Consider the following 9,557-nt stretch of genomic DNA (forward strand, 5'->3'; position numbering starts at 1 on the left):
TATCCTCCTTGGTCATTGTCCAACTCTCTGATGCATAACAAGTGATTGCAAAGACCATGGCCTGTATCAGATGCACCTTAGTCTCCAGAGAGACACCATTGCTCTTCAGTATTTTGGAGAGGTCCCTAACAGCAGACTTTCCCATTGCAATATGTCTTTTAATTTCCTGACTACTGGTGCCAACTAATCTAGTGCTACCTAATTTGGTCGAGAACACCTGCTAGACTGAACTGATGATAATAAATAAGCTAGATGCTAAGGTAAAATGCTCACAGAAGTTTACAATGATTGGCAACATAGAGTGTAACCATATTAGATGAGTCCACTATTAAAAGAGCTAAAAGGAAGTTTGCACAGAGACAGACATGAAATTTGGATGGTTTGCAGGGAAAAGAAGGAAGGGAGAGAGGAGTAAAAAGATGATGTGGTTGCACTATTGTTATTGTTAGGTGCCGTTGAGCTGAGTACGAGTCATAACGAGTCTAGGAACAACGGATCTGAACCCGGTCCTGTTCTGTGCCGTCCTCATCATCTCTGACACACTTGAGACCCTTGCTGCAGTCACTGTGTCGATCCATTTCATTTGGGGTCTTCCCCTCTTTCACCGATCTTCTACTTTTCCTGAAGACCTTTGAGATAAGAATGAATACAGTAGATGAGGGGTGCCCAAATGCTTTGGTTTCAGCATCCCTTTATTCTCAAAATTATTAAAGCTTCCCTAAAGTATTTCTTTCTTATTAATGTTTACCATAATAGAATCTAAAGCAGAAAAGTTAAATGCATTTATTAAGATATTTTTAAAACCTATCCATTCCACTTTAACATAAAAATAAATACTGGCGTAGAAGAGTAACTGTATATTCTAGAACATTACAATATAATAAGAGTGGTATATCTTCAAACAAGAGGTCTTAAGGAAAGACTCTCAAAGTTATATTTCTGTTCTCCCTCCTTCCTGCCTTCTTATTTCTGTTCTATTTGTTCATTGAATGTGGAGCTGGTGGTGTAGCAGATTAAGTATTGGGATGCCAAGCCAAAGGTTAGTGGTTTGAACCCATCACCTGCTCTGAGAGGGAGCAAGAGAAAGATGAGACAGTCTCTTCCCATTAAGACTTACAGGCGTGGAAGCCTGAAGGAGGGCCACTGCGAGATGAGATGGGATCGACTTGATGGCAAGGTTTTGTTACTTCATTTTAAGTCTGGCTTATTTACCAGCCTGGCTTATCCCCACACTGGTCTGCTATGTAACTGCGGTTATGTTTTGCTGCATAAGAGTCACTGAAACCCGCAACCGAGCTGCACTCGTAAGTGCTGACTGCACCATTGCTGATGTTCCATTTCATATTTGTGGCCTAGAGAAGCCCTGGTGATGTAGGGATTAAAGAACAAGCCTGCTCACTAAAACGTTGGTGGTTCAAAGCCCTCAGCCACCATGTGAAAAGACAGATAGGGTGTCTCTTTGATAAAGGCTTACAGCCTTGGTATAACTTGGTCGATATTATGACCCAATAAATATGAGTGTCCCCCCCTTTTTTTCTTTTTCCTCACAAGAGCAGCTTTATTTATCGAGAATATGCATTTTTGAGCCAAGCACCTCGGTGGTGTTCCACAGGGCAGGGTGGGGACATAGTCTGATGCCTCTGGAAGCCTTTGGACTGACCCCGGGGGTGGTTCTTTATAGTATTTTATTGGCCTTTTATCTGGGTCAAGCCTAATCTTATTGCTCCTGCCTTCAGCCCCTCTATATGGCCTCTCTGTTGACACCTGGTTATTTAGCTTGGAGAGTCATAAAAAGTGTACCTGACAATAGTGTCACCTGGCTGGGGAGAGGCAGAAAGGTGAGCCACAGGAAAGGTGAGGGTAAAATTGTGCAGACAAGAGGCCTTCGTAGCAAAGGAGTGGACTGAGATGAAATCTTATTTAATATTCTTTATATCTCTCAGGTGATAGTGAGAACAGTGTTTTTTCTAGAGTTTGACTTTAGCTCTTTTAAGATAGAACTTCCTCATTAAGTTGTGTAAGAATGGATTGCAACACAAGGAACTCATGAAATATTAAGCAAAATAGGTGACCCTGGAGGACCTTATGCTGGGTGAAATATCTCAGTCACAAAAGGACAAATATTGCATAGGGCCACTGTTGTAAGATGGGACTGACATCGGGGTTGAGGGAAGACAGAGAAGGAGGGGATGAATGATGTATACTGCATTGAAACAGATGAGGGAGAGAACTGTTTAAAAGGGATATATGGTTGGGTATTATTGTCATGGCAGGAGTCCAGAATGACAGCTGCACAGTGGAGTGGACATGAGGGGAGGGATTGCATAACAATGAAAGAGTTTTTCTTTTACTTTTCAAGGAGAAGAGTGAATTGGGGGGAGGGGTGGGCAGGGAGAAAAGTGCAACAATGAATGACTGGAAACCCTAAGTCTCTGTAAACGTTCATTAAAATGAATAATAATTAAAAAAAGAATGGCTTGCAACAATGAGTGAATAAAAATCTAACTTCTCTGTAAATGTTCATTAAAATCACAATTTAAATAAACTTTTATTTAGAAAAAGGAAAAGATCTCAAAGAAGAAAAAAGAAAGGAAAAAACCATAATGGAATGGGCTGCCCATGTCCATCACTGTGGATAGTCCCGGGTTACACATGTTTCATTTTTATGAACTCAGAGTTATGAACCCACCTTTTTAAAAGATTGTTGCTAGATGTCATTGAGTGGAGTACAACTCACAGCGACGCTGTGAACAACAGGTCTGAGTCCTGCGCTCTCCTGTGCCATCCTTATTAACTTTGACACAGTTAAGCCCATTGCTGTAGTCACTATGTCAATCCACCTCGTTGAGGGTCTTCTGCTCCTTCATGGGCCCTCCGCCTTTCCAAGCATGATGTCTCTTTCCAACGAATAACCTCTCCTAGCAATGTGCCCAAAGTAAGATGAAGTATCACCATCTCTGTCTCTAAGGAGAATTCTGACTGCTCTTTACCCAAGACATAGCTGTTCGTTCCTTTGGCCGTCCATGGGATGGATTTTCAGTACTCTTCTCTGACATCACAACTCAATAGCATCAAGTCGTCTTTTGTCATCCTTATCCATTGTCCAGCTCTCAGATGCGTAACAAGTGACTGAAAGTCTTTAAAAATTATTACAGTTTATTATTTCATTTGTACACCAATGTTCATAGCAGCATTATTTACCATTGCAAGAACATGAAAACAGCCCAAATGTCCAACCACAATGGAATGGATTGAGAAATCATGGTACATTCACACAATGGAATACTACAGAGCACGTAGGAGCAATGGTTTTGTAAATCACTAACTAACTTGGGAGGGACTGGAGAGCATTATGCTAAGAGAACTAACTCAGTCCCATAAAGACAAACACTGTATAAGACCATTATTGTAAAAATAGATAACTAGTAAAACATGTATGAGGATCCAAGCGGGGGCGGGTGGGAGCACATGGGTGGGGATGGGGGGCAGTGGGTAAGAATAGGGCCACACAATTTGATGGGTGGAGGGAGGAGTGGGCTAAGGAAATGAGAAAGATCCAGTGTGAAAAAAAATGTGTACAGATTTTTGAAGTAAATCAGTAGAAAAGAAAAAGTTTGTATTAAAAAAATTGATCTGCATAAATCTTTCCTTAGCTTTTTATATTTGTGACATTATACCATAATTATCCTTTTGTGACTGAGTTAGGTCACTCAGCATAATTTGTCTTCGATTCATCCATGCTATGCAGTGTTTCACGAATTCTTTATTCTTCAGTGCTGCATAATACTCTACTGTGTATCACGGTGTCCTTAGCCGTTCATTTATTGATGAATCGGAGTTGTTTCCAGCTCTTTGCTATAGTAATAAATATAAGTGTGTGTATGCCAGTTTGTGTCAAAGGCCTTACCTCCTTGGGATATTGTGTTATGAAAGATAGTTTAGTGTGTCTAGAAGGGATGCTTCAATTTTTTTATATTCATAGGAAAAGATAATACCTACTGAGTGTCTGACTAACTGGTGTTAGATTGTAACTGTGCCTGTTTTTATTTACCTACAAGTTAGACTTGAAGACAGACCTAGAAATGGCAGTATTTTGTCATCTGGGAACTATCTGAATCTCTATCATAGCCTACACCACAGTGTTAGAAGGGGCTCACATTAGAAGAAAACATCTTTGAAGGGATATTGTTGATCTGTATTTCTCAGCCTGGAACGAGACTATCTGGAAGACTTGTTTAAACTACACAGAGGGCTGCACTCATCCCCAGAGTCTCTGATCTAAAGGATCTGGATTGGGGCTGAAGAATTGGCCCCAGTAAAAAGCTCCCGTATGATGCTGATATTATGCACAGAGACTATATAAGCATCGAATGGAAGTGAGATTACATTAAGTTCATGAGCACTTCTGAAATGGTGTAAATTCCTGAGGGCAATGTTATTGAAATCCTTCTTACTCCAGCCTTCCCCATCTCAAAAACCTTGACATTGTCTCAATTTTCTCCTCTTCATCAGCTTCTCCTATACATTCTTATCCAGCCACAAACCTAGAGACTTCATCTCTAAACCTGACTCTTTGTCACCACCTAGCCCAGGCCTCTGGCACTGAAGCCCTTCCTGTAATGGTCCAGATAGTAATTATTTTAGGCCTTTCAGGCCACATAGTCTCTGCCACTACTATTAAAATCTGTTGTTTAGCACAGAAGCAGCACCAACAACCCACAAGTAAAGGGACATAATTGGGTTCCCAAACAACTTTATTAAAAATATACCCTGAAACTGAGATTTGTACAGCAATGTTCACAGCAGCATTATTCACCATCGCAAGAACATGGAAACTGCCCAAATGTCCAACCACAAATGAATGGGTTTAGAAATTATGGTACATTTACACAATGGAATATACTATGCAGCATGCAGGAGAAATAACTAAATTATTACCTAACTTGGGAGGGACTGGAGAGCATTATGCTGAGTTAATGAACTCAGTCCCACGAGGATAAATATAAGACCATTGTTGTAGAATGAGTATAAGGATCCAGGAGGGGTGGGAGAGGCTGGAAGCAGAGGGATGTGGATGTGCAGGGGGAAGAGGGGATTAATCGTTAGATTGTACAATTTGATGGGGTCAGGTGTGAGGGAAATACAAAGAATTTGTTCGAATTTGTATCAGAATTTTGTAAATAAACTAGTAAGAAAAAACCCAACAAATAATCAGGCAACCTTTCTGACTTGGCCTTGGCCCCCCGGTCTTCGTTTGCATAAACTATAATGAGTTCTAGTGGCTTGGTAGTTAAGTGTTTGTTTGCTAGCCAAAAGGATGGTGGTTCAAATCCAACTTCTTGGCTAGAGTCATTCATGATATGCCGTGTTTAGAGAATTCGTCATTGTTCTTTAACGTGGCGTAGGATTCCATTGCATATATGAGTCGTGGTTGGTTTATCCATTCATTTGTTGATGGGCACTTGGGCTGTTTCTTTTTGCTATTATAAACAATGTCATGCTGACTATGTGTGTGCATCTATCTGTATTCCAGTTTTTGTTTCCATGGGATATCTACCTAGGACTGATGGCTGTGCACCTCTTATCCTCCAAGTCTCAGTGTAAATGGTTCTCGGTCGATGGCTTTATTTCGAAAGCTCTTCCCCATCTTCCTCTGTGCATCCTTTTTGTGCTTTTTTTCACTTTCCCTGCCATGTGGATCACCTTAGGCGATCTGCAGAGAGGGCAAGGGCTATGTCTGTTTTATTCAGCACTGCATACCCAGCATCTGACTTATAGTTGCCATTGAGTCAGCCCCTCTCTCATAGTAACCCCCTATGTTGTTGTTATGTGTTGTCAAGGTGCCAGCATCTCTTAGCAACCCTATGTATGACAGCTCTGAATCTTGCTCTATCCTATGCCAACCTTATTGTCTCTAACACATCTACCACCACTACTCCGGTCACTGAGTCAATCCATCTCATCTTGGGTCTTCCTCTCCTGTGCTGTCCCTACATCCTCCCAAGCATGATGTCCCTAAGGACTGGTCCTTCCTTGCAGCTTTCCCAACGTATGTCAGATGGAGCTTCAGAATCCTTGCCTCCAAAGAGCAGCCTGGTTTTACCCTCTCTAGGATGAACTTGTTTGTTTTCTAGAAGATCATGGTATGTTCAATACTCTCATCCAGCACCACAGCTCAAAGGCATCAATTCTCCTTCTATCATCCCTAGTCATTGTCTAGCTTCATGATGCATAGCAAGTAATTACAAAGACTATGACATGGATCAGGCACACCTTAGTCTCTAGACTGACATCGTTGCTCTTCAGTACTCTGAAGATGTCCCTGACTGCAGACTTTCCTAATGTAATTCATCCTTTGATTTCCTGGCTGATGGTGCCAAGACTGTTGGTTGTGGAACCAAGCAAACTAAAGCTGTTAACAATCTCAATCTCTTCACCATCTATCATTTTGCTGCCAAACAGCCTAGTGTTGAGAATCTTTGTTTTCTTCTTTTTTTGTTTTGAACTCTTAAAAAAATTTTATTGATCCTTTACCATACAAAATTTATTCAAATTACACCCATTTGCAGTGGTAAAATCACAGCTAGAGAACAGGTCATCCTGTAACAAATCTATTTATGAAATCCATCATAAAGTGCCATTTAATATTTATTTTCTTGATGTTGCGCTTTAATCCACATTGAAGGCTGCAGTCCTTTACCTTCTGCAGCAAGTGCTTCAGGTCCCTCTCAGTTTCAGCAAGCAGAGTTGTGAACACAGTAAAATGATGCCTGGTTTGTGCCATTCTCATCATGGGAACATTACAACACACAAAGTTCTTCACAGGCTAATTTTTCTGGAAGCAGGTTGCCGGGACTTTCTTCCGGTTTACCCTGGTTTAGCAGCTCGGCTGCAATCTCTTCAGTGTCATGTGTCATTGTTCGTGGTCATCAACACTACTCCCGCTCTCATTGTCCACAAAGGTGCAGAGTAGCCCTTCTCCTTAGGGTTATCAAGCCTGTGACCTGTTAGAAACGGACTGTCAGGCTTGCGTTCTGAGGTGTCCATGGGTGGGTCTGAACGATCAACCTTCTGTTTCATAATCTAGAGCCTTAAGTATTTGTGCTACCTAACCGGGGAGCATTAGCTGCTAACTGAACCTGGGTCTCTGGCATGGGATTCTACCACAGAACCACCACTGCTCCCCCTAGTCCATCCACAGGCACGATGTAGTGCTGGATGACTATACGTAAGGCTTTGTTTTCTTTTCATCCTAGCAAACATTCAATGAGCAATTGTTGGGTGCCAGAGTAAGTGAGCCAAGGAAAGCGGCTGTGGGCCAAGGTACTGATCCTGGCAAGGAGCTGGGAGCCCTGTTAAGACATGGTGTCTGCTCCCAGAAAACCGTCCACAGTAACTGGTGCGTCAACACAAATGATTCCCAATGGGGGCTGACAGAGTCCCGGGAGGGAGAGGTCGGTATGTCGGCAGTGAGGTGGCGTTGGGGCAGAGGTCCTGGGAAGCCTGTGCTTTTCCTCCTACGGCACACCCTCTGATGTGAGGATGCTTCTCGCAAAGGTTAAACACACTTTTCCAGGGCTGTGATCTAAGTTCCTGGGGAGGTTGGAAAGGGCTGTGAAAGCTGCAAGTGTGAATCAGCTGCTGTGAAACACCAGGTCACAGTTCTATTTTTTTCTGAAACCACGTATGTGGAAAAAAAGAAAAAAAGGGTGGCTTTTATCTTTTAGTCAAAATTTAAAGCCAAAATAATCACAAAAGAACTTATTAAAAACCAATATAAAAATCAGATTTTTTTTCTTCTTTTGGTCAAGATGAAGAACAAAATGACAATGAAAATATGTAACAACAATAAAATATGATACTCTGAATGTCGCTGTAGTTGGGTCGGATGGCACCTGGATTTTAGATGATTTTTATAGTACATTCTAATGTAACCTTTTGGATGCTAATTGGTTAACTAGATAAGAAGATTTAAGTTAACATTTGTAAATCTGGAAGTACAGACACACCATTTCCTTTTGAAACTCATCTTTCTTAGCCAGATTTTAAAAAATTAGTCTTGGTCCGTCTATCAATAAATATGTATTAAATATGGGTAATCTCCTCCCGTAAAAACCTTCAGCTTTGAGCACACAGCTTTGATGGAGGGTTGCTCTGAGCCCAACTAACCCGATGGTGGTGACTGGTAAATCTCATGACCTAGGATCCCCGGTGGTGTAGGGCATGAAAGTGTTTGTAAAAAGACTGGAGCAGCATGAGGATCACTGGATTTGACCTGTTTGAACTCCACAAAGGGTAATGTCCCCATCAGCAACATACACAATACGAAACCAATAGCTGCCTTAGTCCTACCTAGTCTAACACTGTCCCTCCGTCCTTCAGCAAGCTTGGGCAAAGGCCCCTGGCTTTAGTCTGTGAGACAGCAGTCAGTCCTCTCTCATGTTGGCCTTTGATTCTCCACTGAGACTGCTACCGCTCGTGTAAGCCCCGGTCTGTTTGGTGCAAGAATTTCTGGCCTCAACAGACACACTCTGCACCCTCTTCCTAGTGAGATTCTCACCTTTGCTGTAAAACTTGTCCAATTTACACTAACAGGGATGGGGAAAAACAGCTCCCATAAGGATTAATTTATATACACCCTCTTTCAGGTTCCCACCCATCTTGTGAAAGTCAAAGCCAATGGCTAGGAAAGCCATTTCAAACCAGAAATCCAGGGCACAACAGTATTGTACTGGTCACCAAATGATCAGCAGTTCAAATCCACCCACAGCTCGTCAGGAGTCAGAGGAAAGGCTCTTTTCTGGTAAAGATTTACATCTTTGGAACCTGATGGAGGTGGCCATGAGTAGGAATTGTCTTGACACCAGTTGGTTTCGGCCTCCCAAGGAGTCCTTGGGCGGTGCCGATGGTTAAGTGCTTAGCCAGGAGCTGAAAGGTTGCCGTTTGGAAGCTACCCAGAGACGTCTATGAGGGAAGGCCATGGGAGCCCCCTCTGGAAGGTCCTATGTCACATATCTGCTCTGCGCACACGGGGCCACCAAGAGCCAGCACTGACTTGATGGCGACTATCAACAACCTCATGACCTTGTAAGTCTCTTAAGACAATGTGCATTCATGATGTGTATTCAGAATTGCATCGGTTGTATACAGCATTTAAAAGGATTAAACATTTTAGAGGGTGACTCACTCATTCTCTCTCTAAAAGTTCCCTAGTGTGACTCCTGATTGCATTGTTGTTGTTGTTATGTGCCATCAAGTCGCTTGCAACTCATAGCGACCCTATGTACAACAGCCTAAACTCTGCTCTGTCCTGTGCCAATTGCACTGTCTCCGGTACACCCATCCCAATTATCCCAGTCACTGAATCAATCCACCTCATAGAGGGCCTTCCCCTCCTGTGCTGACCCTCCACCCTCCAAAGCATGATGTCCTTCTCCAAGGACCGGTCTCTCCTCACAGCATGTCCAAAGTATGTTAGACGGAGCCTCAGAATCCTTGCCTCCAAGGAGCCACCCAGTTTAATCCTTTCCAGGACGAATCTGTTTGTTTTTCTAGCA

The sequence above is a fragment of the Elephantulus edwardii genome, unplaced genomic scaffold, assembly GCF_000299155.1.
Source record: "Elephantulus edwardii isolate Elephantulus edwardi_28Jun2011 unplaced genomic scaffold, EleEdw1.0 scaffold00268, whole genome shotgun sequence".
NCBI classification, from domain to species: domain Eukaryota; kingdom Metazoa; phylum Chordata; class Mammalia; order Macroscelidea; family Macroscelididae; genus Elephantulus; species Elephantulus edwardii.